This window comes from Capsicum annuum, chromosome 5 (assembly GCF_002878395.1).
Source record: "Capsicum annuum cultivar UCD-10X-F1 chromosome 5, UCD10Xv1.1, whole genome shotgun sequence".
Lineage (NCBI taxonomy): Eukaryota > Viridiplantae > Streptophyta > Magnoliopsida > Solanales > Solanaceae > Capsicum > Capsicum annuum.
Window position 1 is genome coordinate 105,978,798 of NC_061115.1, and position 19,551 is coordinate 105,998,348.

The following is a 19,551-nucleotide window of genomic DNA, read 5'->3' on the forward strand; positions in this document are numbered from 1 at the left end:
TCCCACACCCAAAAAATACCATGAAGCAACCATGAGGAAGGGTAAAAGGGTCGAATCACACAAAAATAAATATTTTAAAAAAATCACCAAAAATCAAATCATTATTGTTGACCCTACCTTGATTTTACAATGACCAAGCAAAGTCCTTCTTTGCAATTGTGGACAAGGTCTCGCGAATGCAAAATACAAAACTAGTTGCACTTGCAATTGGTTCACCATCACAAGATAAGTACAAATCTTCTACGAATGAATCTTTGCGATATATTTTGAACCCCATGAATACAAACCAACTATGTGCTAGACTAAAATCAATGTTTCAAACTCAATAAACCCATCCAAATCATGAATAGAGGTCGTTATCAATAGTTGTTGACCAAATTTAACTCTAGGCCATAAATCTCCAACTTTCTAACCAACAACTCAAATGCATCCAAACACCTCAAAATGTGAGAATACATGCATGAATAAGAGACTATAACTAAATTCGTGATAACACTGACTCATGAATTTTGATAACATGGATTTACTGATATCTGAGTACTAATACTAGAATACTGACTGACTGAGTCTACTGAATACTAAGAGACTAATATTATTTTACTGATAGAGGAAAGATTATTTCTGATAGTTTTGGTTATGAAGAACTGGTCTGTTGACTGTACCAGACAGTCCTAAAATTGAATACTGATAACATGGGTTTCATATAATTAATATACTATTAACTAAGTTCATGATAACATGATTACTGAGTCTGAGTATTGATAACATGAGATACTGATAACTATATAACTGAAATAACTGATACTGAGCGACTATATCTGATAGTCTAGGTTCTGATGAAACTAGCTGAGTTCCATACTATTCTGAGTTGATTGTATCTAATAATCTTGAAATCTGAAGAACTATCTGAGTTCTATTACTGAGAGTGAATGACTGTATTTGGCAATCCTGACTCTGTAACTGAAACAATGGGAAGTAGTTAGCTAATCGACATGCACCTAATTAGCTATTATAGTTATGTTGGGGTCCATTCTGTAACCCTAATTAGAAGGGTGTCAATACCGTGCACTGGTAAGGACAAGCTGTGAGTGAACCTTATCTGACAGTGTCCCCAAAAAAGAATGATAGGCTCTCATCTGACAGTGCTTATCTATTTTTTCAACCGTCATCTGACAGTGTTGGTGTCTCAATCTATGTTGGATACATAGTTCAGGAATACAAGGATTGCTTTTAAGAATCACACCCTTATCTGACAGTGTGTGTTCCCATCCTTGGGTTCCTCGGTGCTAATTCCAACTCCCATCTTAATAGACACTGACCATGGATTATTGAACAGAATTGGACTAAAACTGAATTTATGGAGCTCCCTTGACTAACGGAATACTACTAAATTCTGTTAACTGACAGAATGCTACTGAGTTCTACTAGTTGACTAAGTTAACTAAGGTCCAAACGAATACTCTTGGGACATGATGACTGACTGAGATCACTGATACTCCTAAGATTACTGAGATTACTGAATGGGACTGGACTGATACTGAGTTTATCAAGTTTTACTGAGTCACGTGACTAACTAAATCTACTTATCATGGCTTGGATGAGAGTATCATAAAAACATGACAATAGCTCTAGGCACACAAATAAATTATTGGGTAAAAGTACCCATAGGTCTCGATATCATGAAACTGACAGAACATTACACTTCTTGAACACATGAAAAATATCAACAATTCATAATACATCAATTTGGGGATTTCATAAAGCATATGGTTTTCATAGTCTTGTACATGAATGGAATTGCATATAATCTTGTACATGAATGGAATTGCATAAAACATGTCATACTTTCATAAACCAATTCTCATGGACATTCCCTCAACCATTCATAATGCACACAATATCATGGAAGTCATTCATGGTCATAGGGTAAAGCATGCATTTATCACTTGGGTCACAATTAAGCTATATTGCACAATTTCTATTCTCTTAGTCATTTTATCAAACACCTAGGATGCATGAATTAGGGAATAGGCATGACCATCAAATAAATAAAATAAAACTCTATATTTCAACTCAATTTCACATCTTTCAGACCACATACTAGCATAGGTTTATGAAAAACACATAAGGATTCCAACTTGGGAAACATACAACCATAATCACACTCATACCTTGATCTACACTGAAAGGGCATAGTAGGGATGATTATGGTCCATTTGTACTTAGTAGGTATCATAGGCCAACTGAGTAAAGTTGAAAATAAAGCATATAAACACAAACTATGGGCATGTCACCTACAATTAGAAAATTTCCCATATAGCATCCCACACCATCTCCACTAACAGTTCTACTATATACATATATAACAAATACAGGTACGGAAAACAGAATAAATTTATGCGTACACCAAATACAAGTATAAAAAGATAGAACAAATGGACAGATATCAAGTCAAGAATATAAATACAATGACATAATATGCACAATATATGGAATGCAATGAAGATGATGATGATGATGATAACATGATACATAAGGTTGTTGCACAACCTCCGTATACACCTATTGAAATGTGCTCTTAAGGTAGGACCTATGGGGGGTTCGTCACCCCTATACAATAAATATACAATACAAATATCCATATCTCTTCTCTAGCACATACATAGAAAGAGGGTTTTTAAAAATGTCACTTTTTATTTCAGATAAAGCTAGTGTTTCAAGTATTTTCAGTATTTTAACAGTGGTGTTTCATCAATAAATATGATATGAGGATGTAATGCTCAAGCCAACCAAAATGAGAATTTCCAACATCCAACCAATATACCATACACGAGAGCCAATAATCCACTCAAATCAACCAGCTATCCATGATCCAATATAATTTAGAAACCATCAATGAAATGTACAAGTAAAGTATCATTAATACCACATAAATCCCAAAAATTATGCCTTTTCCAAAAAAAAAAAAGTACAACCAAAGATACATATATATATATATCAATATCAGGCCAACAACGTCATATAAGACCTTACATGGTCACACATAGAAACTAATGTCTCAAAACCACCAAATATTAACCACATAGGTCCCCTCACGAGCACATAAATCACCTAATTACATTTTTCATGATGCAACCCATACCCATAGCATACTTTTACATTATTATTAACCACCTAACTCTTTCTGAAGAAAATTAAGCCATAACCTAGCTAGAATACTGAAAACCAATCCCAAAAGCATTCAATATGGAGCTTTCCCCTCACGAACGGACCCATAATCAACTAAGACACACAAACATAGAATATATGCATTAAAAGAAAGCCAATGATATCCATATTTCCCACTTCTGAATTGGGGTCAAAATAGACCCTCGTAATGAGTTTTCGAAAAATAGGGGAAAAAATTTTAAACAAAAATATATTTTCCAAGATTAAAGCATCACTTAAGTGAGTGCCACCAACTTAATGATTCATTTGGAATCCTGAGTACACAAATGAACTATGCTACCCTACTAAATGTAATGCTTTAGACTCAATGGCGATATCAAATTTTCAAAAAAAATATTGTTATCACAAAATTAACTCCCAAAACCCAACTTTGCAATTTCTCAAATAGAGGGTAAAAATGAGAAATAAAAGCCATAAAACTAAACCAACCGTGTTACCAATCTAAAATTGATATTCTGTATCTGCAGGCGCATTATATTTTGCCATCGATAGACAGATCAAAAGATGTTGACCAAAGTCATCTAGTAAGCCTTTAGGACCATCAAAAATCACAATCTCGCAAAAGCCATACCGAAATACATTAATAATTATTCTAATCATTCCCACAACCAAAAAATACCATGAAGCAACCATGAGGAAGGGTAAAAGGGTCAAATCACACAAAAATGAATATTTTAAAAAAATCACCAAAAAACAAATCATTACCATTGCCCCTACCTTGATTTCACAATGACCAATCAAAGTCCTTCTTTGCAATTGTTGACAAGGTCTCGCGAATGCAAAATACAAAACTAGTTGCACTTGCAATTGGTTCACCATCACAAGATAAGCACAAATCTTCTACGAATGAATCTTTGTGATATATTTTACACCCCATGAATACAAACCTACCATGTGCTAGAATAAAATCAATGTTTCCAACTCAATAAACCCATCAAAATCATGAATGGAGGTCGTTATCAATAGTTGTTGACCAAAGTTAACTCTTGGCCATAAATCTCCAACTTTCTAACCAACAACTCAAATGCATCCAAACACCTCAAAACTAAAACCAAAAATGCTTATTAGCCAAAATTAACATTTCAGAGCTAACAGAACTAACAAAATTCTTATATAATGTCTAAATCTCAAAATATTAACAAAATTCAACTCTATTAACTTTAAAACCTTCATAAAATACTCGCCTAGAACATACCTAAATGCCTCAATAATCATGCCACCCACTGTGCCGGACCATAAATATCGTAATTTAACTATAAGGATGGTAAAATAGCCAAAACACATAAAGAATCAAAAATTTCTATGAGGTTTCTTTGTCCTCAAATGCAAGAAAAAGAAAGATACCTGAAAGATCAAAAATCTAGGGAAATCTTCCCCATATGTGACTTTTCTTTCTACTTAGCCTCCTTAATTGAACGATATTTCCTTTAAATCTTCACAGAATCAATATTCTTAAACCTCAACATCCTTATCTACCTATGCAAATTGGTTTTAGGATCCTCCTCAAAGATTATATTCTGATCCAATCCACCAAATCACATGAGAACTATTAGAATAATACTTCTTCAACAATGAGGCATGGAAAATGTATGCACAGTTAAAAAAACTCAGAGGTAAAAGACGTTATAGGCCACCTCCTTAATGCGTCAAAAAATCTCAAAAGGACTAATAAACCTTTTAACTTGCCCTTCTTGTTAAACCTCATCATACCTTTCAGGGATAATGCCTTTAACAAAACCCATGCACTAATGTATACACCAAGATATAAACTTTTTAATTTCGTAAATCATTTGTTTACTCTGGCTGTCCAGTCCTAGTCCTGTTTAACGTCAATATATCCATCCAATCCCATAACAAATATACTATAATACCCCAAATCTGGTACTCAAAATGCTACAAGGTGATAATGACCCGGAAGGATCACAAGCTAACTCATGACTGATATCTATAATTGATCACTAAATAATGCATTATAAATATGCAGAATATAAGCTATAAGGCCATAAGGTTCAAAACTATACTATTACTGAATATAAAATAATGCTTGTAATAGGGTATAACAATACCCAAAACTAAAATAAACTATCTGAAACATGTTGTAGTCTGGAAGCCTCTAAACTGTCTTAAAACTGTGGAGTTGATGGGATATATCCCTAACTAACTCAAAACTACTGAAATAATAAAGTAATAAAATAATCATGCTATCCTCAAAGGATGAGAATTCACTTCTAGTTTATTTTCTGAACGTCTGATCTACTAAGGAAGCTTGAGAGCTCATGCTTCTAAACCTATGGTATAAAACACCATAGCGCAAACACGTCGGTATGTTAAATATACTGGTATGCAAGTGAGGTAGGCTGAATGCAATGGTTCATATACATGAACAATACTAACTGACTGTATAACATAAATATGAGAATACATGCATGAATAAGAAACTATAACTGAATTCATGATAACATTGACTCGTAAATTTTGATAACATGGATTTACTGATATCTGAGTACTAATACTAGAATACTAAATGACTGAGTCTACTGACTACTGAGAGACTAATGTTATTTTACTAATAGAGGAAAGACTATTTCTGATAGTTGTAGTTATGAAAAGCTGGTCTGCTAACTGTACCAGACAGTCTTAAAACTAAATACTGATAACATGGGTTTCATATAATTAATATACTATTAACTAAGTTCATGATAACATGATTACTGAGTCTGAGTGTTGATAACATGAGATACTGATAACATATAATTGAAATAACTGATACTGAGCGACTGTATCTGACAGTTTAGGTTCTGATGAAACTAGCTAAGTTCCATACTATTCTGAGTTGACTGTATCTAATAGTCTTAAAATCTGAAGAACTATCTAAGTTCTATTACTGAGAGTGAATGACTGTATCTGGAAATCCTAACTCTGTAACTGAAACAATGGGAAGTAGATACCTAACCGACATGCCCCTAATAAGCTATTATAGTTATGTTGGGCTCCAATTTGTAATCCCAATTAGAAGGGTGTCAATACCGCACCACTGGTAAGGACAAGCCGTGAGTGAACCTTATCTAACAGTGTCCCCAAAAAAGAACGATGGGCTCTCATCTGACAGTGCTTATCCACTTTTTCAACCCTCATCTGACAGTGTTGATGTCTCAACCTATGTTGGATACATAGTTCAGGAATACAAGGATTGCTTTTAAGAATCACACCCTTATCTGACTATGTATGTTCCCATCCTTGGGTTCCTCGGTGCTAATTCCTACTCCCATCTTAATAGACACTGACCATGGATTACTGAACAGAATTAGACTGAACTGAATTAGACTAAACTAAATTTATAGAGTTCCATTGACTAATGGAATACTACTGAATTCTGTTAACTGACAGAATGCTACTGAGTTCTGCTAGCTGACTAAGTTAACTAAGGTCCAAACTGAATACTCTTGGGACATGATGACTGACTGAGATCACTGATATTCCTGAGATTACTAAGATTACTGAATGGGACTGGACTGATACTGAGTTTATCGAGTTTTATTGAGTCACGTGACTAACTGAATTCTACTGATCATGGCTTGGATGAGAGTATCATGAAAACATGACACTAGCTCTAGGCACACAAATAAATTATTGGATACAAGTACCCCTAGGACTCGATATCATGAAAATGACAGAACATTACACTTCTTGAACACATGAAAAATATTAACAATTCATAATACATCAATTTGGGGATTTCATAAAGAAAATGGTTATCATAGTCTTGTACATGAATGGAATTGCATATAATCTTATACATGAATGGAATTGCATAAAATATGTCATACTTTCATAAACCAATTCTCATAGACATTCCCTCAACCATTCATAATGCACAAAACATCATGGAAGTCATAATTTCTATTCTCTTAGTCATTTTGTCAAACACCTAGGATGCATGAATTAGGGCATAGGCATGACCATCAAATAAATAAAACAAAACTCTATATTTCAACTCAATTTCACATCTTTCAAACCACATACTAGCATAGGTTTATGAAAAACACATAAGGATTCCAACTTAGGAAACATAAAACCATAATCACATGAACATAATCAACTCACAATAAAATATTCATAATACAAGATTTAAAACTTGATTCTTGGGCTTCATGGATGAAAGGAATCCATGAATGAGCACGGTGCATACCCTTAGTTCTTGATTCTACAAAGATTGACGAAGAGATTCTTGAATTTGTGTTTTAGATTAGAATTCCCAATTGAAAACCCTTGCTTGTTCTTGAGAGAATCTTGAGAGAAATAATATATTTTGGGTGAAATATGGTTGAATCACGTGTTATTGGGTTTATATAAGGGTTGAAATTGATCCTTTTAACCTATGGATGCATATTTTAATTTTTGTGAAAATTTCCCGATTTTCATCCTTGACGCGATGCGCAACTATCGCGCCAAGTCACTGGAACTGGACAATTGGGAATCTACATAGTGGCGCGACGTGGGGCTATTGCATTGCCACTTTGTTTGCGACCTGAAAGTTTGGCGCGATGCGGAGACATCACACTGAGACATTGGAAAAAGGACAATTCTGAATTTAAGCCATAGCGCGATGCGCCATAATCGCAGAGGCTCACTGGATTTTGGCGATTTCTATTTTGGCCTGCTCCGTGACGCGTTAATGGCTCAGGAGGCACACTGCCTTACTACAAAGGCTCTAACTCTTCATTCGGGTGTCGGATTTTGGCAAATTTGGTATCGATGGAAAGCTTTTTCAATTTACCATATTATAGAAAGTGAAAATCTTGAAAATACCATATGTATAAAAGTGGATTCATCTTTAAAACAACTCTTTGACATCTTTGGGATGAATTTAAGCTAGGTAGAAGTATGGGGTATTATAATATCTTCCCCTTGGAACATTCATCCTCAAATGAGATTGATTGATATGGGAGAAATGATAAGATGAAGTACATACTAAACATGAACAGCTGAAATATAACTACCTGACTGACATTACTGAGATTTATACTGAGCATGCATATCTGATATATGATTTTATGACTGAGCTGATACATGAATGCATGACTGAGAGTACTGATAAGTTGATCACACATTTCTGATACGTGAATACATGAATGAACCAACTCATAAACATGAAAATGAACATGTAAGGGTAACGATACCAACTTTTAAATAAAAATTAAGCATGGAACTGAATACCACATTTGTAACTGAAACCTAAACATAAAATTGGATAAGCTTAATAAAAGCTATTACCTTGGGCTGAGTCTAATCTTAATTACTAAATATGCATGAGTGGAAACATGAGAATGTAACTGGGTCCAGAATGTGATAAATGAGCAAAATATTGTGATCTTAACTATATATCTTGATTACGTGGCATACGACCAAGATTGGAGCTAGAGGGTCAACCTATGGGTACCCACTACTCCAAACTAGATTTGTTACGAGAAGAGATCGGCATGTTTTTGTCATAAAATTTTGGGGGTTTATAGTGTATTGCCCCCTTGGGACACTATGCCCCTCGAAGAATACTGACTTGGCTGAGTCGCTAAGAAAACTAAAGCGATGCCCATGGCATCTACGAGCTGAGTCTTAACTGAATATATGGGATCTAAAACTGAAGCATAATACATGAACTGGGATGAGCTTACATCTATTTAGTTGGTTTATCTTAGAATGGTTATGTTCATGAGGCTTAAGATAGTATGTCTAGATGGAAGGGACAGAAACCCAAACCATGCAAACTTGTCCATATGAATGATAGACTGACTTTCTGGTTTTATAGACTAAATCGTGATGAAAACTTATGGTTGACTGGAGCCTTTCTTTAATACTCTTTCTATAGAGTTCTAGTGGCTTTACGGTAAAATAAAATCTTGGCCTTGTCTAAACAAGACAGCTGAATAAGAAAATCATCACATGGCTAAAGTTCAGTAAGATGAGTTGAGGCCTACGAAAACCATTTAAGATGAAATGACTAAGCCTCTTGCACTACAACTGATATTACTAAAAAGAGTCACATAGGTGCTGAACACAAGTACATAAATATGCTAACTTATCTGATTAACTGGGTAACTGATAGCTGAATACTAGGTCTACAAGATGGAACCATACTTAGTCTTGAATAACTGGACTTCAACTGCAGAGCATTATGCATAGGTGATAAGGACTGACTGGTTGACATGAGATACTGAGCATGAACTGAGGGTAATTATATTATTTGAAAACACAACACCAAGAGTACAACATATTTCTAGAACAGTCTTGTAAACTGAGGTACTGGAAGGCTGACAACTGAGTAGCTGATAACCGTACGCTATGGTCGAGTAAACCTAAAACTAAATTGAGTTACCGACCCGATTACTGAACTAGGATTGGGACTGATATTATAGATAAGATAGTAATTGAGATTAACTATAACTAAGATGGTAGCTGGGACTAAATAGTGGTATCTAATAACTATGGTTTAGACTGGTACTGAGGTACTGAATTCTGAGACTAAACACTGATAACTGAGTACTAAATACTGAAACTATAAATGAGATGGCAACTGAATTTTGATAGTTACACAACGGGGGCTGACAAAAGTCAAAGATCTTAATGCACACTCACACTCTATTTTCCTAACTTCTAAATACAACCTTTTGCTAGCCATTTACTTGCACACTAACATGACATTCAAGCCTATCTTCATAACTACACCCTCGTGTAAAATAAACATGCAGTAATCTTCTCTTAACATGTAACATTTACTCTCTCCCCTTTAAGAAACTGCCCATCACAACACTGTTTTCATAAAGAGAGCTCACTGAAGGGTTAAATCAGGAGGACCTAAAACATGAATGGACACTAACTGAACTTGACACTTGACTAAAGCCTAAGGAATAGAATATAAACATCATGGACTCACCAAAAGGTCTAAGCTGAGGATATGCATAATATAGTCTTAATTTAATTGATCAGTAGAGGCGTAACATGAGCCATAGAAGCTGAGTATACTGTAAAGCATGATATGTGCACATAATTCATGAGCTGCATGAACTAAGTTTGGAGTTTTTTGCATTCGTGGGACATGATTTGTATTACTGAGGAGAATAAAACTGAACTCCTTATGCTGGGAACTGGAATTGTACATAATTCTATGAAAAATGTATGAATATAAGTTGTGTTCATGGAAAAAATGTGAAGCATGCGTAGGCATCATACTAACTGAAGTACCAAACTTTACACTGGGATAAGGATGGGTTGGGAATAATCTTCCCTTACTATTTTTCTATATATACTGGCACTACTACTGGAATCTGAGAGCCTGAATTGGTTACTTGATCTATCATCTTCCCCTTAGATTTAAGCCATCATCATAATTTTGTGAACACTTTAGCAAAATTCTAAACTAAACTACAACCATCATCACATACTTACACTCTGTTTGACACATGTTTTCCTTACTAAACACATCATCTGATTCGGTTTCTTCATATACTACTAATATTGCATCTCCTAATTCACACTCATACCTTTATACTTAATTTAAGATCAATAATCTTAAATTCTTGCTTACACTTTCAAGCCTACTGGTCTACCTTGGTACAACTATCCCTATGAATACATAATTTGCTCAATTTGGATAACGTTATCCCAAACTACTATTGCTAAACTCCTGGGTTCATGCCTCTAACTCTAGGTCATATACTATCATAGAATTCTAAGAAGGAATCTGATGGCATATCTAATTTTGGGTTTGCGAATGAGTTCTCATGATCATGAATGAGATCTGTACAACTTTGGAACATAATGAAACTGATGGGATACTTTTAAGCCTGTGGGCAATTCCATAACTGTCTCCTGGGATTGTCTAAGAAAGCCCTACCCCAAGGACATTGAGCTTCACTGTTTTTTTTCTCTTGAAAGTAAGGTGGAGTTAACATGAGTGGAGCATGATGAGAACCTACATGAATTTCTTAGAGAGCCTTTGTATAGCATGATATGAAACATGAAAGAAGGGAAACAGTTCTTAAAACTTCTTATAGCCTCCTATACATAAGTGTGGTTCACAACACACCCATGTACAAGACTCTACTAGAAGCAGCTTTTCAGACTTCCTAGGACACTGTTAAACCTTAGGCTCTAATACCAAGTTTGTAATGCCCCAAATCTGGTACCTTAAATACTAAATGGTTCTCATGACCCCGAAGGACCACGAGCTAACCCATGACTGATATCTATAACTGAGCACTAAATAATACAGTAAATATGCGGAATATATACTATAAGGCCATAAGGTTCAAAACTGTAATAATACTAAATATAAAATAATATCTGTAATGGGGTATAACAATACCCAAAACTAAAATAAACTGTCTAAAACATGCTGTCATCTGAAAGTGTCTAAACTATCTTAAAATTATGGAGTTGATGGGATATATCCCCAACTTACTCCGAACATCTAAAATAATAAATTAATAAAATAATCATGCTATCCTCGAATGATGATGACTCACTGCTAGTCCGGCTGCTAAACGTCTAATTTACTAAGGATGCACGAGAGCTCATGCTTTTAAACCTATGGCATAAAACACCATAGCACAAATGCATCAGTATGTTGAATGTTCTGGTATGCAAGTGAGGTAGGCTGAATGTAATGGTTCATATGCATAAACATTACTAACTGACTGTATAACATAAACGTGAGAATAGATGCATGAATAGGAGACTTTAACTAAATTCATGATAACACTGACTCATAAATTCTGATAACATGAATTTACTGATATCTGAGTACTAATACTAGAATACTGAATGACTGAGTCTACTGAATACTGAGAGACTGATGTTATTTAATTGATAGAGAAAAGACCTTTTTTGACAGTTCTGGTCATGAAGAACTGGTCTGGTGGACTTTACTGGATAGTCCTGAAACTAAATACTGATAAAATAAGTTTTGTATAATTAATATTCTATTAATTGAGTTTGTGATAACATGATTACTGAGTCTGAGTACTGATAACATAAGATACTGATAAATGTATAACTGAAATAACTGATACTGGGCGACTGTATCTGATAGTCTAGGTTCTGATGGAACTAGCTGAGTTTCATACTATTCTGAGCTGATTGTATCTGACAGTCCTAAAATTTGAAGAACTATCTGAGTTCTATTACCGAGACTGAATAACTATATCTGATAGTCCTGATTCTGTAACTAAAACTATGGGAAGTAATCATCTAACCGATTTGTCCCTAATAAGTTATTATAGTTGTGTTGGGGTCCAATCTATTACCCCAATTGGAAAGGTGTCAATACCAAACCACTGGTAAGGATAAGTTGTGAGTGACCCTCATCTGATAGTGTCCCCAAAAGAGAATAGTGGGACCCTCATCTGATAGTGCTTATCCACCTCATCAACCCTCAGCTGACATTGTTGATGTCTCAACCTATACTAGCTATATAGTTCTGGAACACAAGGACTGCTTCTAAGAATCACACCCTCATCGACAGTGTGTGTTCCCATCCTTGGGTTTACTCGGTGCTAATTCCTACTCCCATCTGAATAGACACTGATCATGGATTACTGAAATGAACTAGACTGAACTAAATTCATGAAGTTTCGTCGACATATGGAATACTACAGAATTTTGTTAATTGACTGAATGCTACTGAGTTCTGCTAGCTAACTGAGTTTAGTAAGGTCTGAACTGAATACTACTGGGACATGATGAATGGCTGAGATCACTAAGATTCCTGAGATTACTGGGATTACTGAATGGGACTGGACTGATACTAAGTTTACCGAGTTTTACTGAGTCACATGACTGACTGAATTCTACTGATCATGGCTTGGCTGAGAGTATCGTGAAAACATGACACTGGCTCTAGGCACACAGCTAAATTGTCAGGGACAATAATCCCAGGACTCGATAGCATGAAACTTACAGAACATGGCACTTCTTGAACACATGACCAATATTAATAATTTATAATACATCAATTTAGGGATTTCATGAACATAATCAACCCACAGTAAAATATTCACAACACAAGATTTAAAACTTGATTCTTGGGCTTCATGGATGAATGAAATCCATGAATGATCACTATGCATACCTTGGTTCTTGGATTTGAATTCCCAATTGAAAACCATAGCTTGTTCTTGAGAGAAACTTGAGAGAAACAATATATTTTGGGTGAAATATGGTTGAATCACATGTTATTGGGTTTATATATGGGTGGAAAATTGACCCTTTTAACCCTTGGACGCGTATTTTATTTTTGTGAAAATTTCCCGATTTTCATGCTTGGCGTGACGTGCCACTATCGTGCCAAGTCACTGGAACAGGACAATTGTGAATATGCAGGGTGGCGCGACGTGGGGCTATCGCGTTGCTACTTTGTTTGTGACCTGGAATTTTGGCGCGACATGGAGACATCGTGTTGAACACTGGAAAAAGGACAATTCTTCATTTGAGCCCTGGCTCAACATTCCATAATCACGGAGGCTCACTAGATTTTGACGATTGCCATTTTGGCCTTCTCCGCGATGCGTTGATGACTCAGGTGGCACACTGCCTTACTACAAAGGCTCTAACTCTTTGCCCGGGTGTCAGATTTGGGCAAATTTGGTATCGATGGAAATCTTATTCAATTCCCACAAGATAAAAAGTGAAAATCTTAAAAATACCATATTTATAAAAGTGGATTCATCTTTAAAACAAGTCTTTGACATCTTTGGGATGAATTTAAGCTAGGTAGAAGTACGGGGTATTACATATACACCACAAGGTTTAACCTCAAAGAAATTAAACCTTGCAATTAAAGATTTATACTTCATCTTATAAAATTCCTCAAATGGTGCCATTGGAACACAGGAATTGTAAATGTTGTTGAAGGAAAACTCCACCAGGGAAAAGAACTACACTGAATGACCATTAAGATTAATCACATAAGCATGAAGCCATATCATCCAAAACCTGAATAGTCCACTCAACTGGCCGTTCATATGTGGGTGAAAAGATAAACTTATCTTAAATGGAGTACCCATATCTCGCTATATATAGCTCCAAAAATATAAAGTGAATTGAGTAGCTCTTTCTAAAATAATGGAAATATGTATACCATACAACCAAACAATCTCTCAAAAGTTGATCTTAGCCGAATTCTCCGCATTGTAGTTCACCTTCACTAGAATGAAATGAGTTGATTTAGTCAATCTTTGCATAATCAACTAAATGGATTCGAACTTCCCCAATATCTGGGGCAACTAGCCACAAAGTTTATAGTAATGCGCTGCCACTTCCATCCTAGTATAGGAATCCTTTGAATCACAGTATCTGACCTTTGGTTCTCATACTTCCTTTACTGAAAATTCAATTACTTATCCACGAGTTCCATGATGTCCCTTTCCATCCCACACCACCATAACACTGCTTTAACTTATGATACACTTGGTTGCTCTATATGAATAGAATACCTCAATCTATCAGCCACTTCCATGATCAACCTAGTCAAGCACCAACTCTAAGAACACAGATTATCCTATGATCCTCAACATATCCTTTCATTAAGCATAGCTTCCTTAGCTTCACAAATGAACACCTTATCTCAAATGAAACATAACTTACCATCCTCAAACTATCTACTCTTACACTACTCTAGTAACAGGACCCTACATCAACACACGTAAAATTCTATTTGATTCAAAAATATCAAGTCTTACAAAGCTATTCTCAAAATGTTAAACATCCATAGCCAAAGGTCGCTCCTCAGCTACTAACAAATCAAGAATATCCAAACTCACTATTTTCCTACTCAAGGCATCAGTCACTGTATTGGCCTTTCTCGAGTGATAAAAATAGGTATGTCACAGTCCTTAAAATATGCCAACCATCTTGATGTATTAAATTCATATCCTTCCGATTGAAGATATATTTTAGGTTTTGATGATTGGTGAAAACCTCATCCCCTTCTGTATCATGAATGGGGTAGTTCTTCTTATAGGTATTTAATTGTCTCAAATAATAGGCTATCACTAGCCATTCTATATTAAAACCTATTATCTCAAATAATAGGCTATAATCCACCATTCTATATAAGAACCTTACTAAGTCCAAACTTTCAAGCTTCACAGTATATGATAAAACCTTTATCTTCAATAAGTAATGTCAAGATACGTACTTAAGTCAATAAGATATTAGGCTTTTGAAAGCTCTCCTAACACTTTTCATGCCACTAAAATTTAACATTCTACTAAGTCAATCTAGTCAAGGGGTCTATGATAGGTATCCTAACATGAACCCCTTAGTAGCTCTCTAAACCAATAAAATTCCAAATATTGGTTGACAAAGTTGGCCTCTACCAATACTGAATCACGGTAACCTTGGCTAGATCGACCATAAAACCATCCTTGGTCACCACATTCCCTAAGAAAGACACAAAGCTCAACCAAGACTCACACTTTGAGAACATAATTACCATACAACTTCTCATCTCTTAACCTTTGGAGCACAATCCTTAAATACTTTACATGATCTACCTCACTCTTATAATACACTAAGATATTGTAAATGAACACAATTATAAGAAGAATCAATATAAGGGCATCATTCATCAGCTTCATAAATAACATTGGATCATCACTTAACCCAAATGACATCACCAAGACTCATAATGATCTGGGTCTTAAAATTTGTCGTATTGATATCTGAAGCCCTAATAGACAATAGATGGTACCCCAACCTCAAGTAAATCTTCAAAAATACCAAAGAACCTAAAGCTAATCAAATAAATCATCAATTGCAAAAGAGGATACTTATACTTGATGGTTACCTTATTCTACTGCCAATAGCCGATCCACGTGGTCATAGATGCACCATTCTTCTTCACAAAAAAATATTAGGGAACCCAAAGATGAAACAGTGAGCCTAATTAATATTTTACTTATTCAATAATGAAACCAATACTTTAATCCATTTTACCCTATTAATCTATCCTATAAGAAAGAAAATAGGCTTAGTGCTAGCTCTAAATCAATAGAAAAATTGATGTTGCTATCTAGAGAAGCACATGATAAATCAATAGAAAATACATCCATAAACTTTCTAGCCACCCTTACGACTCGAAAGGGGGTGTGTAATCACTAGTAGTATACACGTATACCAAATAAGAAAGACACCCCTTCTCAACCATCTGTTGAACTTGAAGAAAAGATATAACCTTCTTAGGCTACGAACCATGGGTACTTTTCCACTCTAACCTCAGTACATCTATCATAACTAAAATAACTATCTTGGCATGGAAATCCAAGATAGTATGATACTTAAAAATCCAATCTATACCTAAAATGACATTAAAATCTATCCTATCTAAAATAATTAAGTTCATCCATATATCAAACCCTAAAAAATTCTAATACAATATAGGTACACCTAATCCATCACTAAAGAATTACCTACCAAGGTAGAAACATGAATAAGCATAATAAGGGACTCATACACCATATTAATACCCAATGAAAAATACATAAATTCATTGGAGGCCTTTGTCTCGGGTATACCCAATAATGTGTAGCATTGTCCATGTTTGCCTCTAGACTAAGAAACTCCATGAACACCTCCATGAACTTTTTGGGATCTAATTCAGGTAGCCTAAGACTTACCACTAATACTATGCACACCTTCTATAGCCAGTGGTGTCGATGCCTGATTAGTTTGCATCTGGAAACTCTATTTATGGATGACCTTACCTATTCTTAGGGAAGTCTCTCATAATAGACCTAAATCAGCACAACTAGAATATCCTTTACTTAGAATGGAATATTAAGTCTTCCTTGATTAATTGTCATGACTTGAAAACTTAAAATGAGAACCTCTAGAAACCTGGCTAAACCCTAAAAATCCTAACTATTGTAACCAAAATAACCACCATCAAAAGTATGTAATGCTACCTAATTTGTCCAACTAGGCTAATAATAATGATCCCACCTAAGAAGCTTCTGCCCTGAGATGATGAACCACCAAAACCACTAATGCATTTATAGGAATCCTTACTCATACACTCCTCATTCCTCAAAACAAACTCCTCTAAAATCTCCTAAGTGAACTAATCTAATACGAAATAAGGCAACCCAACTAGCCTACCCTCAACAATGATCTTGACCATTGTTTGGTTGGTCCAATCAAATGGAAAGTACTAAAATTCTCTTCATTAGATCCTGCTAATCCTAATGCATACAATATTTTGTGGCAGCCAACCAAAAACCCAATAAATATCAATATTTGGATCTTTATTATACTACAGAGGATCTATTCTTATGAACTTCTCCCCTCCTATAGTGGGAAAAGTCACTGTGTTTGGAGTAATACCTAGTAATAACACACTAATACTAGAAGAATTTGTAGTAGTGGCCAACTGTATATCTAGAGTTTGTAGTCTTGACATAGTGTGCTGACTGGAAGTTTGGGTCTTCTTCTCTAGAAAATCTAATATTTATACCAAGACATCTTGCAGCACAAGAGTAGCAATAAAACCAGGTGGTATCTATGCTAAAATAAACTCCTCTATATTGACTAAACTATTATCATGAGTAGCTTCTAACTCTGAATATGGAATCCTAGAATAACTCCTAGATGCCTCTAATGCTCGAGCCCTATTTTAGCCTCATTTTTATGCCTCTACCATATACCAAAGGTATGGGCTCTGAACCACTAGCAAATGTAGAACTAGTACCTACCATCTGTGAGAGAATGAAACACAAGGTTTAGAGTTTAAGGAGTGAATGAATTACACATGATAAGAAAGCAAAGACTAATATTTTCTTAAGAATGTCCCACATCCTCTCAAATATAGATATGAACATTATCATACTAAATTGCAAAACTCTAAATGATCTTGTACTCATGAGACTGGTAAACCTAGTGCTCTAATACCAACCTATCATGACACGAAATAACAAGGGTCATAATGGCATCTATCCTAACCCACTGTATTAGGTAATCCAAACTTACAAAAACTTAACTTATTCAAAGTAAAGGAAAATAATAGAGCAACACAATAATATCCAATAATAACTCAAGTCAATGATAATTAAAAAAATTGAGCAATATACTATGAAAATATCATAAGACTCAACCGTCATGAATACAAAAGCGATTCTATTACAAAATGACATAGTTAAATATACAATTTTCTAAAATAGTAATAAAGATAGAAGTAAAAAATGGAGGAATCCAATAGAGTCTCTGTAGGTAAGATCTCAATATATCTTCAATATAGCAACTCTTCATGATCTCTAGTCCCACAAACCGCTAGTATCAGTATCAACATCAGAAAACTTCAAAAAGGTAGCAGTGAGTATAACCACTAATACCTAGCAGACATCACAGGACAACTGAGTTTAAGCAACAACTATATCAAATAAAAGATAATAAAAGCACCCTACATGCAGAAAAGTCCTAGCTATTCAATATTAATAAATATCAAAGAATTATCTCAAGTACAATAGTAATTCAAAATTGATGCAATATAATGATATGGGGTAATATACAATGGTCATGCCTATTGATATACACCCCTCCTCTTTGTTGGGAGATAGGATCCATAAAGGACTTATGAGGTCCTTATAACACGCTAAGAATATGTCTCATATATTATTACTCATCCATACCATTCTTAGCATTAAAAATATACATAGGACCCATTCAGCATAAAAATGTTCATTTTTTTCAAAAAAAAATAGTTTTCTTTATAGAACCCTTCGGTGATCCATAAAATGAATGAATATACATACTCAATAATATTGAAATGAAGCCCTTTAATATACATATGAATGAAATATCAAAATATCAATCAAATTATAAGCATACACTACAAGCCTCGATGCCAAGCTAAAAATCCCAATTTCACATCACTATCATGGTATAAACCCCAATTTGAGCATCATAATAACAATTTATATCAATTTCCACTATGAATTAGTAAAATCACCCTAACTCATAGAATGTTTTATATGATAAGTTCACATCCAAGAAAAGTCTAAAAGAAGTTAAGTTATAACCTACCTCAAAGTCGAACTACAAGCCACCAATAATCACAAACTAGCCTTTCTTTTTTGAATGGCTTCAGATCGATCCAAATCTAACAATAATAATTTCTACATGCAAAAATGAGTCCAATAATAACCTTATTTCTTTACTTCTAATTTGGGTCCAAAAAGTCAATTTTAAGCCCGTAAGGGAAAAATTAGAAGTTAATTAGAAAATCAATTTACCTATAACTTATGGAGTTCAAGTTTGAAATTTTATAAAAAA